Raw genomic sequence first — 19514 nt, 5'->3', positions numbered from 1 at the left:
TTCTTTAAACTATTCAATGTCATTGTGTGTGTTTGAATGCTTCCAAGTGCAGCTTTATTGAAGTACCATTTTGTTCATTATTTATTTAATTGAGTAGTTTGGGGAATCAGGGAAGGCCACTTGACCCATTGTGTGTGTGTGCGTGTGCGTGTGCGTGCGTGTGCGCGTGTGTGTGCGCGTGTGCGTGTGTGTGTGCGCTCTTTAAGTGAAGTCAGCTACTTTAATCTCATTTTCTGCCCATTCCCTATATCCTTTATTCTTTCAATTCATCCAGTTTTTTTTTTAAAATGAAGTTTTAGCCCTGCCCTAATAGTGACTTGTGCTTAAAGCATTCCAAGTTCTATGAACCCTCTGTAGGAGGGGAACAATTCTTCTGACTTCCCCCTTGTTTCCTCTAGAGAGAATCCTCAAACTACACCACCTTGCCACTGATGTTTCCACTGATTTGTAAAAAATCTTGTACTATTTTACCTTTTTCAGAGCCTTTTCATATGGGGGTGGGGGGAGGATAAAGAAGAAAAAAAATAACTATCTTCAGATTCTCTTCATTGGATACAACCCCTCATTCTGGTATCATTCCAATGAATCTTTACTGTTGTCCATGGCTCATAACATTTTTCTAGTGCTGAGAACTGCATGCAATACTCCAGCTTTGACCTAGCCAATGTCTTGTACAAATTTTTATTCCAGTTTCTGCATTCTTTGGCACAATTTGATGCCAAGTTCATCTCTTCCTTGAGACATGCTTCTTGCTCCTTAGATGGTCTTCCCCATCCCACCCATTGCTACTTTAGTCACCCTTTCTGGCCCTCCTCTTTCATAGAATCATAGAAAGGTTACAGCACGGAAGGAGGCCATTCAGCCCATCGAGTCCGTGCCAGCTCTACGCAAGAGCAATCCAGCTAGTCCCACTCCCCTGCCCTTTCCACGTAGCCCTGCAATTTTTTTCCTTTCAAGTACTTATCCAGTTCCCTTTTGAAGGCCATGATTGAATCTACCTCCACCACCCCCTCGGGCAGTGCATTCCAGATCCTAACCACTTGCTGTTTAAAAAAAAAAAAAAAAGTTTTTCCTCATGTCACTTTTTGTTCTTTTGCTGATCAATGTAAATCTATGTCCTCTGGCCCTTGACCCTTCCACAAATGGGAACAGTTTCTCTCCATCTACTGTCTAGATCCCTCATGATTTTGAATACCTCTATCAAATCTCCTCACAACCATCTCTGTTCCAAGGAGAACAACCCCAGTTTCTCCAGTCTATCAATGTAATTAAAGTCCCTCATCCCTAGAATCATTCTAGTAAATCTCCTGCACCCTTTCTAAGGCCATCACATCTTTCCTGAAGTGCGGTGCCCAGAACTGGACACAATACTCCCTGTTGTGACCGAACCAGTGTTTTTAAAGGTTTTTCTAAATCTTTGCCAACATCATTGAAGCCCTTCACAGTGGCACTGACCCATTCTATTGAAAAGGGACTTTTTTTTTTCTAGGCTAGTAACTCATTGCTTCCTGTGACATGTGTCCACTCAATACTGTTTTTAAGTCTTCAAGAGACTGCCTCTACATGAAATGAAAATAATCCAGGAACTTTTCCATTCATTTAGCCTTAATACTTGCAAGAGTCACTAGGAATTCTATAAGAACTTATGCAAATGTCCATAAGACACTCTGAGCTAGAACTTGCATGTTAATTTTTATAGGTGGAAAAGTGTGTAGCATTTGCTGACTTTTGCACCTAACTTCCCAATATCTAGTCCCATTGCAGAAAGCTGTGTGCTTGGAGTGCTAATTCATAAAATCTACCTTTCCATTAAGAATGTACTGAAAGGAACTTTAAGAATTGCAGTCACTTACCTGTTTTTAGACACAGTTTGATTTAATTGTTAGTACGTTGCTAATATTATTGCTTCTGTGTTACTTTAAATAAGTCTGGATAAGTAGCTTTAGCCTGTACAGTAGTATTGTGATGTGGAGATGCCGGTGATGGACTGGGGTGGACAAATGTAAGGAATCTTACAACACCAGGTTATAGTCCAACAGTTGGACTGGTGTTGTCAGATTCCTTACAGTAGTATTGTGGACAGGATTAATTGTTAGCTCTGGGCTATGCTAACCTATACCTGGCAGAGAATAAGGTGCTTGAATCAAATCTTTTTTTGAAGACGTTGACACCTGCGTGGGTACGGTGCCACGGGTTCTGCGTGGGTACGGTGCCACGGGTTCTGCGTGGGTACGGTGCCACGGGTTCTGCGTGGGTACGGTGCCACGGGTTCTGCGTGGGTACGGTGCCACGGGTTCTGCGTGGGTACGGTGCCACGGGTTCTGCGTGGGTACGGTGCCACGGGTTCTGCGTGGGTACGGTGCCACGGGTTCTGCGTGGGTACGGTGCCACGGGTTCTGCGTGGGTACGGTGCCACGGGTTCTGCGTGGGTACGGTGCCACGGGTTCTGCGTGGGTACGGTGCCACGGGTTCTGCGTGGGTACGGTGCCACGGGTTCTGCGTGGGTACGGTGCCACGGGTTCTGCGTCCCTGTCAGTGTCGTGCCCAAGTGACTTCTTCATGTGTGAACCTAGAAAAAATAACCTAAATTTTCCAATCAGCATTATTTTAACATGTTTAAATTAAACTTAGACCTGTGAGTGTTACCAGGCTATTCCATTGTGGGAGCATCACACGTGACCCGATGTGTTCCGGTATAGTGTGCAGGAGCAAAATCCCTCTTTATTTTTTTCCTTAGCCCAGAGTCAGCTGTAGCTGCCCCAACTAAAACCAGCACATGTAACAGACTGCTAGATCAAAGCTGAAGTGTTTCTTGTCTGTATGGTTCAGAAGGTAAATACACTAGGCAATGTGCCAGTCACTTGTAGGTAATAGAAAATGTCCTGTCTACTTCTTGTAATGGAAGCAATAAAAGGCCTATGAAAATACATTTGATTTTGCTCAAGCTAGCCATCAGTCGAAGTTTTCCGTATTGTGGGTAAGTGTATTATTAATTGTGGTACACATTTACTGGTAATAGCACTGATTTAGGGTGAAAGGCAAAATCCAGGTTGCGTTCATCCATCACATGGGTGCACAATTGCCGGCTCCAAATTTTAATAAGGCAAACCGATCCCTTTTGTATGTGGATAATGTGCACTGGGCCAAGCCAGCAGACCGTTTGTCAAATTGGATGGCCTTCCACTGGCTGCTTGCTAACAAATGGAAGATCTGTAATACTTTTCACCACTTACTGGGGAAGGAGTGTGGTAGCTGGAGAGAAGTTTCCAAAGTGCACATTTTTCCAGTGAAACAGTGAGGGCACTGGGCAAAATTGCTGCATTTAGTGCTAACTCCTTGGAAGTCTTGCACCAGGAGGCACAGCAAAGCAGGATGACACTCTGATGCTGAAGACCATCCACCTGTTACAGCAGAGGTGCAAGTGCAGGAATGGAAGCAGAGGAACAAGTGAATGGAAATCTAAGAATAAATACACAAAGTTCAGTGGCATGAGAAGAAATGCCGAGGTAAATGTAGCAACCTCTTGCTGCTCACTCTTCATCTCTTGATGGCGTGGCCTCTGCATCTATTTCAGGAGAGAAAATTACAGAGAACATTTACCTCTTCACAATACTCCTTCCTACAACAGAAACAGGAGGGCACAATTGGAATGGGGAATAGCAATATCTTGCAGAAAGCAGTTTGCAAAGAGTAATGCCAGCTGGTATAGTGGGAGATGGTCTGGCACAGGGATGCTGTTTGGGATGCTTGGGTCATTATTAATATTCTGCTCGCAGCCCAAGGTGGTCCACAACCACCAGAGGAGCACTGGGTTGGGCCCAGCTCATCCAAAATTAAGAGATAGCTCTGGCCTTTTTTGGCAGTAAATCTATGGAGGGGTTTGGTGAGGGCAAGTTTGGAGGTATGATGCTGCTGTCCAGCTGGTGGTATTCATTTATTATCGTCCTTCCTAAACTCAGCTGCCTAATCCACGCTACACTTGCAAATCAAGTGTTTGATGCACAGTTTTTTTTTCTTGCTCATTTTCTTGGGGATGTATCATAAATCATTGTCCCTCTCTTTATTCTCTTCCTGCAGCCTCTTTCCAAGATTAAGAGACCAGACCAAGTATTGTGGCACTTCACAGCAAGTTGCCTCCAGCACTGCCCCCTGCCCCCACACTTACTGGCATCCCAGAGATCTAGGTATTGCGTTTGAGGAAGGTGTACTGGTTGATCTAAACTGTAAGCCCTTGACCCATGTCTGCTGTGTTTGGCACCATCTGAGACCTGGGCACCCACTTACAGGAATCTGTTTCTGCCAGATTGACAATTTGGAATGAATAGTGATGGTGCGATTTAGTCGGTTGAGGCGTCCTAAGGACAGCTTTCCAGCAGATTGCTGCCATCCAGCTGACATGCCAGCAATGGGGATGTAACAGGAAAAGGGGCAGATAAGGCAGCAGCTCAGGATGTCTGCATTTTCTCCCATTCTGGTTCAAGGGTGTGACCATCACAACACTATTGCAGTATCCAACAGCACCTACCACAACACTTGCTGCTGCTCCTCCTCCTCTGAGCACCTGGACAGAGCCTTGGGTTAAATAGCAAGGACAAGCACACCAATAGGGTCACTACGTGGAAGTATGGATATGGGGCTTAGAGTGCACATTTTCCGTAAATAGCACTAGAGGCTTTTTTTTCTTAGCATTAATATTTTGTTGGTAGAACAATGGAAGACAATGAGTGCTTGGAGGGGGCTGAAAGATGACCATTTGGTTTCAATATAGGCAATGTGCTGCATTCCCTAGGGGAGATGGAAACAATCAGTTTTCATTATAAAAACAAAGTTGGTCAGTGGCAGGATGTGTCTATTATTGGAAGTAGTTTTCAATTCTCAACCTAAGTGCATGGGCAGGGAGATTAGAATAATTTTGCCCTGTTCACCTTCTGTGGACCTCCTTATCTTGTCCTACCTGCCCATTTCATGGATGGCAAAATTGCAGTGATTTGAATACTTTGTACTACAGAACAGCACCAATCTGAGTGATCCAAACAGAATCATTGCTTCAGAACCCCTACAGTGTGGAAAGCAGTGACTCATTATAATATGAGCCTCATTTGTATTGCACTCTGTTGCTGTATAGGGGTTTCTAATTGGGATATTAGCCATGACTACAAAGGATAGTCCTGGTCTTATGAGCCATCTCCTCTCTGGACTTTCAAATAATGCCGACACCTTGGACTACTGAATAATAAAAGCATCATGGGCCATCTGTTAATGTGCAGGATCATACTTCTGTAGTCTTAACCTATTGGAGTATTTATAGAGTGGTTTCCCTTCCTTGTCATGTTTGCATTTGGATGACTTGTGGGGCCTGATGGCCACATGGATCAGGTTCTAACTATAATGCTCTGGACTATTGGGAAGCCTGCCAGGTGGTAAAGGTTCTGTACCCAGTTGGTATCTCCTTTCCCCTGAGTTGTAAAAGTGCTTTCCCCTGTCAAATATTGTATCAATCATGTCATCCAGATTGTTTTACTGCAAATAGGCTATTTCCAGATGTCACATGTGGTAACCTGGAACGATCATGTTACGTGTAGAATCTTAATACAGTTGTGAAGAGCCTGTTGCATTTGAATCTTTTTACCCTTTTTTTTTCATCTCTTAGATTACTCTCATAGGTGAGTCCCAATTTCCTATGATCTTGAGAATATATTCTAGCCTGGGTATTGGGTAGAAAATTTCAGAAGTTTTACCACATAATGTGTCCAAGATGTGGTGTATGTCTTGGAGGGGACTGTTGAGGATTTGATGTTCCCATGATCTTGCAGCTCATGTCCTTGCTGATAGAAATTGAGTGTGGCAGGTGCAGTCAACATTTGGGTTACTGCAGTGCACCCTGTTGATACAGGAGTAGATATAGGCTATGCTGTAGCCACATTGCACTGATGGTGAAGGGGGTGAATATTGAGTCCAAGTGGACAGCTTTGTCCTGGATTGTGTTGAGCTTCTGGAGTGTTGCAGGTGCATCCATCTAAACGAGTGGTGAGTATTTCATCATTCTTCTGACCTGTTCCTTGTAGATGTTAGAGGCTTTGGTTAGGAAGTGAGCCATTCATCAGAGTGCCCAGTATCTGGCCTACTCTTTTTTTTATATAGCCATGTTGATGTGACTGGTTCAGTTAAGCCTCTGGTGACGCCCAGCGTGTTGCTGGTGAAGCAGTTGAAGGCCAGAGAGCTTTGGGAGGGGGGATGGGGGTTGTTTTTTGGGGGGAATAGTCATTATCTGACACTTGTGTGGTGTGACCTGCCAACTGAAACTTTGTCAGCCCAAACCTGGATGTTGTCAGTATGTGTTGCTTCATTATCAGTGAATCAAGCTGAAAACTGTGGAATCATCAATGAATAACCCCACTCCTGACCTTTTTAAGATGGAGGGAAGATTGTTGACGAAAGAGCTGAAGACAGTTGGGCTGCACATATCACCCTGGGGAAATGCTTCACTGATACCTTGGGAATGCCATGATTGGCCACTGACGACCACTATCACCTTCCTGTTTTGCTTTTAAACAGTAAATAAGCCAAGACGATACACACATGGTTCACTTTGATCACTCAGCCATCCCAGTGCTTGAGGTTGTCTTTCAGTTAACCTGCAGCAGATGGCACTGCCTCTGCAATAAAGGAGAGGTGTTTAAGACTGGTCATTTCTGATGTGCTCAAATAGGAGTAGCATAGTTTATAAACATCAGTCCTAAGGTATTGACAGCAGCAAACATACTGCCAGAGTTGTTGTAGGACCTAAAGATTTTGTTCCCACTTGAAACTCTCCATGTAGTAGTTTACAGCACTTTGGAAACACCCTAATGGAATCCAATTTTGTTTGCAGCAACGCCAAGACTCAGTCATGCTTTTGAACTTAAGGCTTTAGCAAAAAGGTATAAATATGAGAGAAAATGCACGATGCTTGCTTCAAAAGTAGCTAAATGCTCTTGCTGCCTCAAAAAAGCTACACTTCAACACTAACTGAAAAACAGCAACCAATTTTAAAAATGTGATCAAAGTAGGGCAAATCCTTTGAACTATTGTGGCCATTTTATCCTGGCAACAGCGCCTCATCCAAAAATTTAGCGTGAGCCTCATTTAAATAATCTTAGTATATAAATGTGACTTTGGCTTGTCTCATTCACTACATCCCTGCTCCCCAATAATCACTCCTCATTAAACTGGGTGCACTGCAAATTGGGCCTAGCGGATCGGGGACCTGAACTTCCACCCCATCACCACTGAGGCTCCGTGCTGCTGGAAGTGCCTCATTACATCGGCCCCAAGGTGGGTAAAGGCACCCTCCAATTCGAATAAAACGAGTCGTCTTATTTCTTTTTGGGTTTTGTTTTCATGGACAGAACAACTCACAATTAGAGTTTCTAATTTAGCCTAGAAAATATAAGTGTTAAAGTGGGAAAGCATGTCTGTTCACGGCCATTTAAAGCATTAACAAATCTGTCGCTGAAAGTGTGCTTGCAAATAAACTCCTCCAGACAAATCCTTTCTAGTTTGTGATCTGATGTTTTTTGGTTCTTCAGTTTATCCCCTTTTCAACGTCCGATTTTGTAGTTGAGGATCATTGAATTTAGATGAGAAATAACTAATGTTAAGAATTGATGAGGTACTAGTGAATGCATGTACAAAACTATATAGACTGGCAACTGCGATCAGTTTATGGCAAAGCCTTGGCTTGTATTTTGGGTTTGCTGATTTTTTTGGCAGCTAGCCAGCTTGGCTGCGTGTCTTTGAACCTCGTGCATTTTAAATTGTAATTGCATTTGAGGAAAAAGTTGTTTTAATTTTGTATGCTTTCTGTAGGAGGAAAAATGTTTTTTTGGCTATTAGATTATTGATTTGGATTCTTTGTTACTTGTGGCAATGCCTGAGGGGATGAAAGCCTAGATTCACACAGAAATGGACAAGTAATTAACAGCTAAATCTTGAAGAGTTGTCTTTTATGGGCTATGCAGATATAAATTAGTAATTCTGTAGTTCCTGGTGGAGAGTAGTTGAATATATTAATTGTTTAAATGTCTCCAACAATCCCGTTCAGTTCCCAAACATCCTGTGTAAGAATGACCAGCACAGGCAAGCAAAAGAAGCTAGTCTGTTTAATGTCCTTTTTTGTTGTTGTTTTGACCTATTGGCGTGTAGTTTCAGGTACAGATCAAGAAATCAGACCCAGTCTGGGGTAGTGATTCATTTGATTCCAAGTTGAGTCTGGGATGAAGTGATGGGTCCAGCCTGTGAGAGCCATTGATTCTTTGTAGTCCTTTTGATGGAAAGCTGTGTGGGCCAGGGGTTCCAATTGGGTTTATATTGGGCTACCTGTGCCTAGATCAGTTAGTTGACTGTGTGAAGTGCTGTCAGTGACTGTGTGATAATATTTCACCAAGTAAGAAGTAAGCATCCATTTTTAGATCTACCTATGTTGAGAGAGAATCGAGGGGAGAGCCATTATTTTGGATATACACGATGAAGTATATTATTATAAACTCTCTTGGACTGAATTCACCTACAATTTATTCAAACTAAAACCGTTTTTAAATTTCAAAATATACTTTATTTCATAAAATTTAAAGATACACAGTTCAATGTAAATACACTTGCAATTCGAAACAATACAATACAGATCGTACACACTCCAGCCCCATTTTTACAATTCAAAACACAGCACATATCTTATACATTCTGTACATACAAAGTGGGGTGGCCTTTCCCTGTAAAGCCTTTGCGTAGGCCGCACCTCGCTTCAGTGCGTTCCACACCTCGGAGTGTGCCAATCGGCAACACCGAGTCGTGGACATCTTCAGCTGAAAGACCAGCAGGTTTCAGGTGGACCAAAGGGCCTCCGTCATAGAGTTGGTGATCTTTCAGCAGCAGTTGTTATCTGTCTCGGTCTGCTGTCCCAGGGAACAGCCTGTAGGACACAGTGTCCTGTGTTACCGAGCTGTTGGGGATGTACCGGGACAGATACCAACGCATCTCTCTCCACATCTTATTAAAAATAAAACAGGTTTTTTCAAAAAATACACTTTATTCATAAAATTTGCAGCAATGCATACAATACAGTTGTCATATCACATTCCAAATGTACACATACAGATTATGCAATTTGCAGGTTACATCAAGTACAGTTCAATGAACACTTTGTACATAATTACAGTTCATGACACACTCTGGTGCCTCATTGCATTACACTCAATACAGATTATTTATTACAGGTTCATTACAGTTACATTACATCAATTTGCACTTTACATTCTGCCCGTGGATTTTTTTTCCCTGATTGTATACCGAGGAGATGCAATGGCAGGAAGGCTTTAAATGGTTGCCTTTCCCCACAGAGCCTTTGCGGCGGCCGCACCCAGCCTCAGTGCGTCCCTGAGCACGTAGTCCTGGACCTTGGAATGTGCCAGTCTGCAACACTCTGTCAAGGACAGCTCCTTGCATTGGAAGACCAGCAAGTTTCGGGCAGACCAAAGGGCGTCTTTCACCGAGTTGATGGTCTTCCAGCAGCAGTTGATGTCCGTCTCGGTGTGCGTCCCCGGGAACAGCCCGTAGAGCACAGAATCCTGTGTTACGGAACTGCTTGGGACGAACCTGGACAGATACCACTGCATCTCTCTCCAGACCTTCTTTGCAAAGGCACGTTCCAGAAAGCGATGGGTGACAGTCTTGTCTCCACCGCAGCCTCCTCTGGGACAGCGCGCGGTGGCGCTGAGACTCCGGGAGTGCATGAAAGATCTGACTGGAAGGGCCCTTCTCACCACCAGCCTAGCTAGGTCTTGGTGCTTCTTTGAAAGCTCTGGCGATGAGGCGTTCTGCCAAATGACATTGATAGTCTGCTCGGGGAACCAACCGACAGGATCCACCATCTCCTTTTCCCACAGGGTCTCGAGGACGTTATATGTGGACCACTTGCTGATCACCTTGTGGTCAAAGATGTTTTTCTGCACAAACCTTTCCACGAAGGACAAGTGGGACGGAACGGTCCAACTGGATGGAGTGTTCCGTGGCAGCGTGGCCAGGCCCATCCTTCTCAACACCGGGGACAGGTAGAACCTCAGCACGTAGTGACGCTTTGTGTTTGCATACCAAGGGTCTAAGCACAGCTTGATGCAGCCGAACACAAAGGTGGCCATCAGGATGAGGGCCACGTTGGGCACGCCTTGCCCCCCTTTCTCCGGAGATTTGTACATCGTGTCCCTGTGGACATGGTCCATTTTTGATCTCCAGATAAAGTGGAAGATGGCTCGGGTGACTGTCATGGCGCAGGAGCGAGGTATGGGCCAGACCTGCGCCACGTACAACCACACTGAGAGCACCTCGCACCTGATGACCAGGTTCTTGCCCACGATCGAGAGGGATCGTCGATCCCACAGTCCCAGTTTCTGCTTCACCTTGGCAATCCGCTCATCCCAGTTTTTGGTGCACGCCCTGGCCCCCCCGAACCAGATCCCCAGCACCTTCAGGTAATCCAACCTGACGGTGAAAGGGACAAAGGATTGGTCAGTCCAATTCCCAAAGAACTTGGCCTCATTCTTGGTACGATTTATTCTGGCCCCCGAGGCCAGTCCGAACTGGTCGCAGATGCTCATCAATCTGCGGACCGACAACTGATCCGAGCAAAAGACGGCGACGTCGTCCATGCACAGGGAGGCCTTGACCTGAGTGCCTGGGATCGTCACCCCTCTTATGCCCACATCCCTCCTGATGGACTCGACAAAGGGTTCGATGCAACACTCTAACAAGACTGAGGAGAGAGGACAGCCCTGCCTGACTCCAGATTTGATCGGAAAGCTTTCTGATTCCCACCCAGTTGATTGAAACTGCGCTACTGATGTCTGTGTAGAACAGTTGGATCCAATTGCGGATTCCCTCCCCAAACCCCATTTTGGAGAGCACGTCCATCATGTACGTGTGGGATATTCTGTCAAAGGCCTTCTCCTGGTCCAGGCTGATCAGGCAGGTGTTCACCCCCCTGTCCTGTACGTAGGCGATCGTATCCCTGAGTAGCGCCAGGCTATCAGAGATCTTCCTGCCGGGTACGGCGCAGGTCTGATCGGGGTGGATCACCACCTCCAGGGCTGACTTGACCCGATTGGCGATGACCTTGGACAGAATTTTGTAGTCCACGTTAAGTAGTGAGATGAGTTGCCAATTTTTGATTTCTTCCCTCTCCCCCTTCCGCTTGTAGATGAGGGTGATGCTGCCTTTCCTCATGGAGTCTGACATGCTGCCTGCCAGAAGCATGTGTTGGTTTATAGCTTCCTGCATCTTCTAATGACCAGCTATAGAATAGCATTGGTGGAGGCTCTGGAATAGGTCACCCTCTTCTATTTGTTAATGGTGCAAGTTGAAATCGGGGAAATAAAGAATGAAAATAATAACAAACAAAAATCTTACAGATGAACCTTTTTGGCTTTTACCAATTTTTTTTTCTTTTTGTACACTGAGGAGGGAAACTGAATTGAATAACTGCATTATTTATCTATTTTGCAGAAGAGAATGTATTTTAGATGCTTTGATGTCATGTACCTAAGATTACAACAGGGGGCGTACAAGACTAGGAAGTGGATAATTCAGCTGCCATTTTCAGTCTTTTCAATCTTACCATGAATAGTAATAGTTTCTGAGCATTAATGGAAGTGTAATTCAGCCCAAATTATTGCCACTTGTCTCTTTACTTTTGTCCACCTTCTATGATCTATTGAAAACTTGATGTATGTGTACTCAAAATAATTACTTTTGACTGAACCCAATCAAACAAACTATATCCCATAAAGGAGCTTGCTGTGGGATGAATCTGGTCTTTGAAGATACATTTGTCTTTTTTTTCAGTTGCTAATTGAGGCACTAAGGTTTAAAACACACGCAAAACTGGAAGCTGTAATTTCCAACAGCCTTTTCAAATCTGATTTGGCACGTATTGCTGAACTGCCATCATCTCTAGTCAGTTATGGATTTCAGTAATGGCAGTCGGCATTATGTGATGTAGCATTAATGGATCAGTTTAAATGCTAGTAAAGAACATGAAGGAAAAAATCATTTTGGGTCAATTGTTTAGGTTGGTGTTTTTTTATTTGTTCATGGGATGTGGGGGTCACTGGCAAGGCCTGCATTTATTGCCCATCCCTAATTGCCCTTGAAAAGGTGGTGGTGAGCCGCCGCCTTGAACCACTGCAGTCCGTGTGGTGAAGATTCTCCCACAGTGCTGTTAGGAAGGGAGTTCCAGGATTTTGATCCAACGACGATGAAGGAACGGCGATATATTTCCAAGTCGGGATGGTATGTGACTCGGAGGGTGTTATTCCCATGTGCCTGCTGCCCTTGTCCTTCTAGGTAGAGGTCGCGGGTTTGGGAGGTGCTGTCAAAGAAGCCTTGGCAAGTTGCTGCAGTGCATCCTGTGGATGGTACACGCTGCAGTCACGGTGCGCCGGTGGTGAAGGGAGTGAATGTTTAGGATGGTGGATGGGGTGCCAATCAAGCTGGCTGCTTTGTCCTGGATGATGTCGAGCTTCTTGAGTGTTGTTGGAGCTGCACTCATCCAGGCAAGTGGAGAATATTCCATCACACTCCTGACTTGTGCCTTGTAGATAGTGGAAAGGCTTTGGGGAGTCAGGAGGTGAGACACTTGCTGCAGAATACCCAGCCTTTGACCTGTTCTTGTAGCCACAGTATTTACATGACTGGTCCAGTTAAGTTTCTGGTCAATGGTGACCCTCAGGGTGTTGATGGTGGGGGATTTGGCGATGGTAATGCCGTTGCATATCAAGGGGAGGTGGTTCGACTCTCTCTCTTGTTGGAGATGGTCATTGCCTGGCACTTGTCTGGTGCGAATGTTACTTGCCACTTATCAGCCCAAGCCTGGATATTGTCCAGGTCTTGTTGCATGCGGACACAGACTGCTTCATTAACTGAGGGGTTGCGAGTGGAACTGAACACTGTGCAATCATCAGCGAACATCCCCATTTCTGACCTTATGATGGAGGGAAGGTCATTGATGAAGCAGCTGAAGATGGTTGGGCCTAGGACACTGCCCTGAGGAACTCCTGCAGCAATGTCCTGGGGCTGAGATGATTGGCCTCCAATAACCACTACCGTCTTTCTTTGTGCTAAGTATGACTCCAGCCACTGGAGTTTTCCCCCTGATTCCCATTGACTTCAATTTTACTAGGGCTGCTTGGTGCCACACTTGGTCAAATGCTGCCTTGATGTCAAGGGCAGTCACTCTCACCTCACCTCTGGAATTCAGCTCTTTTGTCTATGTTTGGATCAAGGCTGTAATGAGGTCTGGAGCCAAGTGGTCCTGGCGGAACCCAAACTGAGCATCGGTGAGCAGATTATTGGTGAGTAAGTGCCGCTTGATAGCACTGTCGACGACACCTTCCATCACTTTGCTGATAATTGACAGTAGGCTGATGGGGCAATTGGCCGGATTGGATTTGTCCTGCTTTCTGTGGACAGGACATACCTGGGCAATTTTCCACATTGTCTGCTAGATGCCAGTTTTGTAGCTATACTGGAACAGTTTGGCTAGAGGCGCGGCTAGTTCTGGAGCACAAGTCTTCAGCACTACAGCCGGGATGTTGTCTGGGCCCATCGCCTTTGTTGTATCCAGTGCACTCAGCCGTTTCTTGTGTGAATCGAATTGGCTGAAGACTGGCTTCTGTGATGGGGATATCGGGAGGGAGCAGAGATGGATCATCTACTCGGCACTTCTGGCTGAAGATGGTCGCAAATGCTTCAGCCTTGTCTTTTGCACTCACGTGCTGGACTCTGCCATCAGTGAGGAAGGGGATGTTTACAGAGCCTCCTCCTCCCGTTAGTTGTTTAATTGTCCACCACCATTCACGACTGGATGTGGCAGGGCTGCAGAGCTTTGATCTGATCTGCTGGTTGTGGAATTGCTTAGCTCTGTATACAGCACGTTGCTTCTGCTGTTTAGCATGCATGTAGTCCTGTGTTGTAGCTTCACCAGGTTGGCACCTCGTTTTTAGGTATACCTGGTGCTGCTCCTGGCATGCTCTTCTACACTCCTCATTGAACCAGGGTTGATCCCCTGGCTTGTTGGTAATGGTAGATTGAGGAATATGTGGGGGCATGAGGTTACAGATTGTACTGGAATAAAATTCTGCTGCTGCTGATGGCCCACAATGCCTCATGAATGCCCAGTTTTGAGCTGCTAGATCTGTTCTGAATCTATCCCATTTAGCACGGTGGTAGTGCCACACAACACGTTGGATGGTGTCCTCAGTGTGAAGACGGGACTTCGTCTCCACGAGGACTGTGTGGTGGTCACTCCTACCGATACTGTCATTGACAGATGCATCTGTGACAGATAGAATGATGAGAATGAGGTCACGTAGGTTTTTTTTCCTCGTGTTGGTTCGCTCACCACCTGCCACCGGCCTAGTCTGGCAGCTATGTCCTTCAGGGCTCGGCTATTGGTGGTGCTACCAAGCCACTCTTGGTGATGGACATTGAAGTCCCCCACCCAGAGTACATTCTGTGCCCTTGCTACCCTCAGTGCTTCCTCCAAGTGGTGCTCAACATGGAGGAGGACTGGTTCATCAGCTGAGGGAGGGCAGTAGGTGGTAATCAGCAGGAGGTTTGCTTGCCCATGTTTAAACTGATGCGTTGAGATTTCATGGGGTCCGGAGTCAATGTTGAGGACTCCCAGGGCCACACTCTCCTGACTGTATATCGCTGTACTGCAAGCTCTGGTGGGTCTGTCCTGCCGGTGGGACAGGACATACCCAGGCATGGTGATGGAAGAGTCTGGGACGTTGGCTGAAAGGTATGATTCTGTGAGTATGGCTATGTCAGGCTGTTGCTTGACTAGTCTGTGGGTCAGCTCTCCCAATTTTGGCACAAGTCCCCAGATGTTAGTGAGGAGAACTTTTTGTAGGGTCGAATAGGCTTGGTTTGCCTTGTGGTCCGATGCCGGGTGGTCCGTCCGGTTTTATTCTTATGACTTTTTGTAGCGAGATTATACAACTGAGTGGCTTGCTGGACCATTTGAGAGTGATTAAGAATCAACCACATTGCTGTTGGACTGGAGACACATATAGGCCAGACCTGGCAAGGATGGCAGGTTTCCTTCCGTAAGGGACATTAGTGAACCAGATGGGTTTTTATGACAATCCGGTAGTTTCATGACCACCATTACTAATACTAGGTTTTTTTTAATTCTAGATTTTATTTAATTAATTGAATTTAAATTCCTCAGCTGCTGTGGTGGTGTACAAGACCACTTTTCGTTACCCTTTTTATCTTCAGTCCAAGCCTGCAGGACTGCTCCAGTTGGATCAGGAATTTCTTTGTTCTCATTCTTCAACCAAGACCATATGCACTGTATTAATTGACCGTCTGTTCAGATATTGCCTCCTGTGTGGGCCAAAAATTGAACTTGTTTAACAATTTCCATAATTTAATCTAATTGCCTTCAAGATTTTAAGAACTTGGATTGTCTTTCCTTTTAATCAACGTTTCCTTTGTTTTTCTCCCACCCCATGCTTAACTTCCCTCGGTGCCTCTTTCATAGCTTGCTGGTATAAAGCATGTCATCCAGTTGTCCTCTTCTTTCTCCCTCCTGTGTCTGTTTTGTAAGTGCAATGACCTGTACTGGACACAATAGGAGGAATATTTAACCCCCCCCCAATAATGGGCCAGGTTTCCCAGGGCTCTTGAAACCTGGCAACTGAAAGGAGGCAGGAGCTGCCAGATCGAGCAGGTAAGTGCTTTTCCAGCGCTGCTCGTGGGCCAGGAGGAGCAGGAGTGCTTCCACCCTCAGCCCCTCAAGCATATCTTCTGCCACAATCTCTTCCCTCCCTGTGATCAGCTGATCCCTCCCTTGCGATCTCTGTCTCTGCTGCCCCCCTTGCTGCCGGGCTCCGAGCCTCCCCGCTACCCCTAATTTTCTCAATTGCCGGGGAGTTAAAAAAAAATTCTGATACAGTCCTGCCGTTAAATTCGGCAGGACCTCTGGGTTTCGGGGCTGCTGACATGCGCCCCCCACTCCCTCCCCATAAATATCAGCACCAATAGTTGTTCCATAATTTACCAACATTACTTCTTGACTTGTACACTGTGATCTGTTTATTGTTTCCTTATGAACTTGTACAAAAAAGTTTGACATCTAATCAAGGTATTCAAAATTGAGAGGTTTTGATAGTGAGACATAACTTTCCAGCCAGTGGGGAAAATGCTAACTAGAGGCCTTCCATCAAAATTGTCCCCAAAAGAATGAAGAGGGATGTTGAGTGACTATTTAAATTTTTTTTAGAGGATTGTTAGGACATGGAATGTCTTACCAGGGTCCACAATAGCTTTTAAGCAAAGTGGATACATTTAAAAAATATATTTTTTTCAAAGGGTATTGGGAATAGCTGTAAGTGGAGAGCCAGTACATGTGTGATGGGCCAATGGCCACCTCCTGTGTTGAAGATTCTATGATTTGGTAACTAGTAACCAATTGTTACTGTGCAACTTGTTTAATGATTTATCCTCCATTATGTACTCCAGTGACAATCAACACTTGTTAGTTGGCTTGACGACCAACCAATAATTCTCTTGTCTTTGGAGTTGAAGTAATTCCAAGGTAACCTGCCTAGCAACGCAAGTTCCCCATGTGAATTTCAGTAATCCGACACCTGAACCAGTACTTTAGGACATGGCTAATGATAGATTAGCCAGCCTCATTCATTAATGGAACCTGGAGAGGGCAAGCCTGTCTCAAGGGCCTGGGATGTTTCCTACCCACCTCTAGATAACTCTGAAAGCCAAAGTTCTAATAAGTAGTGATCCTAGCTGGAAAAGCAGAAACGGGGGGGGGGGGGGGGGGGGGGTGAGGAGGATACCAGTGCACTCTATACTGGTAATCTGTAGGATCTTAGCTGGGAATGCCTCGGCCTTGGGATCTACTAACATGCACTACTTAGCTAAGTGGGGTGTACCTGTACAAGGAGTGAGTGTGCACTCTTGCACAAACAGAAATTCAACAGGTTTAGATTTTTCAGTGGCTTGGTTCAGGGACTCTTGAATATGGTGTTGGCACACAGTGTCTCTCAAAATGCATTGTTGTCCATTTCACAGTATTTAAATGTGTTTTACCATAAATCTACCCAGTGGCTCTGTTGAGTTCAAGTGGAGTGAGGTGGGACCAGAGTGGAAACGGTACTTCCATAACAAATTTTGGCTAAAGTGGGAATTTGGAGCAGAGGGGAAAGGAGCAGAGTAGTTTAATTGAAATTTAAGTAGTTCAGGATATAAACTTAATTAACGTTTACAGTAAGAATGGCAGCACAGGAAGGTACGGTAATGTGTGGTTCCTGCAGGATGTGGGAGTTTCCAGTAGCAGATGTTCACTCCGACAAACACATCTGCAGGAAGTGTCTCCAACTGAGATTACTTGAGCTTAAGACTTCAATAATTGAGGGGGGAGCTGGAGACAATCTGACACAACAGGGAGTGAGAGAGATTTCTGGAGCAAGAGTTTGAGGGTAGTCACCCTGCTGAAATGGAGAGCTGGCAGTTGTAGAGGAAGGAGTGGTGCCTACCCACAGTTCAAGGAACATGAACGCCCAGATCAAATAACCCTCACCAACAAGCATGAAACACTGGCTTCCTGTAGCGAAGATGAGCACTTAGGGTGGGCCCATCAAATGGATTATTATGGCACCAGGGACTGGGCTCAATTTGGCGAGGGTGGGGTAGTGTAAGAGAGATTAGCAATTCAGTAAAGAGTGCAGTAGTAATAGGAGACTTTGATGGTATCCACCCCTCTAACTCTTTATTTTTAGTCCAGACCGAGAGCCCTGGATGCTTTGTTAAATCCTAAGCGCTAAGGGAAGGGCGGTAGGACTTATCACTCCGTTCCCAACCTCGGGATGTCCTGAGGCACTTAACAGCCAATAGTGCCATGGGACCTTTTACATTCATCTGAGAGGGCAGACGTCTCATCTGAAGACAGCACTTCAGACTGTGCAGCACTCAGTACTACACTGAAGTGTCGGCCTAGATTATGTGCTCATGTTTCTGACATGGGCGAGAGTGCTACCTTTTGAGACGAGGCAAATACAAAAAGACTTGAAAAATTGGGGCTATTCTCATTAGAACAGAAGAGATTATGGGGTGATATGATGGAGTTGTTTAAAAATATGAAGGGATGGGGCAGAAGCAGGCTGTTGCCAGTGATTGAGGGGACAGATATAAGATTAAATTTAAGACAATTAGGATAGAGAACAGGGAAAAACCTTTTTACAGAGGATTGTGAGGCTGTAGAATGCACTACCAGAATTAGTGACTGAAGCCCAGACCAGGTCAGTACTTAAGCATAGGTTAGATTGGTGGCTGAACGAAAGGGAGATAAAGGGATATGGCACCAGAGCGGGCACTTTTATTTTTATTAATATCCTGCTTGAGTGGAGGATAAACAACAAGGAGTGGGCCAAATGGCCTGTTATTGGGCTCAATTTTCAAACAGAGCCAGGAAGATGGCGGGGTGGGGGGTCAATTTGAAGTCAGGAAAACCGTTAGTACGGGTTTCCCGGACGTCCTTACGATATTGACGTAAGGACATTTTTTTTTGTCGGTTTCCCATCCAACTGGCCAGCTGATTGACAGGCTGATCTCAGTTGGACGGGAGACCAGCCAGGAGGAGGACATCTGCAGGTAAGTCTTTGTTTGCATGGGTGGGCAAGAGATCGGGGGGCGTCTGCGATCGTTTTGGGAGGGGGTGGATGTCGGAGGGTTGAGGTCCGCGATAGGGGGTGGGGGGTTGGGGGGGTGCTCAGTGCAGGTAGGCTTGTTAGGCCTGGGGGAAGCACTCCTGTTCCTGCAGGCCCACAAGCTGTGCCTCTTTAGGCACTTACCTGCAGTCTCGGGCCTTCTTGCCTCCTTTCACGAGGCGCAAAACGGAAGGCCCGGGAATCCTGGCCCCCTGGGGTTGAAATGGGGAATTAGTTAAAAATGGAGGCCTGAAGCCTCCTTGAAAGGCTTTAAGGCCTGACCCACCTCCTGGGAGTGGGTTGGCTTCCCGCCCCTGTGAAAACCGGAAGTGGGCGGGTTGGGGCGGGTCTGAAATGGTGGCAATTTTCATTACCCCTCAACCCACCCGTTTTTTACTTTTAAAATCAAGCCCATTGTGTTTGTGTGATATCCCCATCATCTGAATATCCTGCTTTCCTGAAATAACTTGGTCTTGCCCATAATCATTAATAAATGTTCTGAACAGTTAGTGTTCCTGGGAATCTCTAGTTAATAGCCAAATAATTAGAATATGTTTTTAAAACTTGAACAGAAACATTTTTTTCCTTGACTGACTATTGGTTATGTCATCAGTTCAGTTGTCATACAAAACCATTTTTTAATGACTTGGCCCTACAGAGTGGGGTAAGAGAAATCTCCTTTTTAATATTTTACAAATCTCAATTCATACTGAAATTCAATTGCATGTCTGTTTTCCATCAGTGAATTCA

General features: G+C 45.5%; 1 protein-coding gene across 2 annotated transcripts in view; it reads left to right on the top strand.

Moving 5' to 3' along the window:
* The window catches only part of znf414 (zinc finger protein 414), a 36405-nt gene that overhangs the window by 4042 nt on the left and 12849 nt on the right, over positions 1 to 19514 (top strand). The gene's annotated exons all lie outside the window — the stretch shown is intronic.

The sequence above is a fragment of the Heptranchias perlo genome, chromosome 29, assembly GCF_035084215.1.
Source record: "Heptranchias perlo isolate sHepPer1 chromosome 29, sHepPer1.hap1, whole genome shotgun sequence".
NCBI lineage: Eukaryota > Metazoa > Chordata > Chondrichthyes > Hexanchiformes > Hexanchidae > Heptranchias > Heptranchias perlo.
Note: the sequence above shows the minus strand (reverse complement) of the source record. Positions and strands in the feature narration are given on the sequence as shown.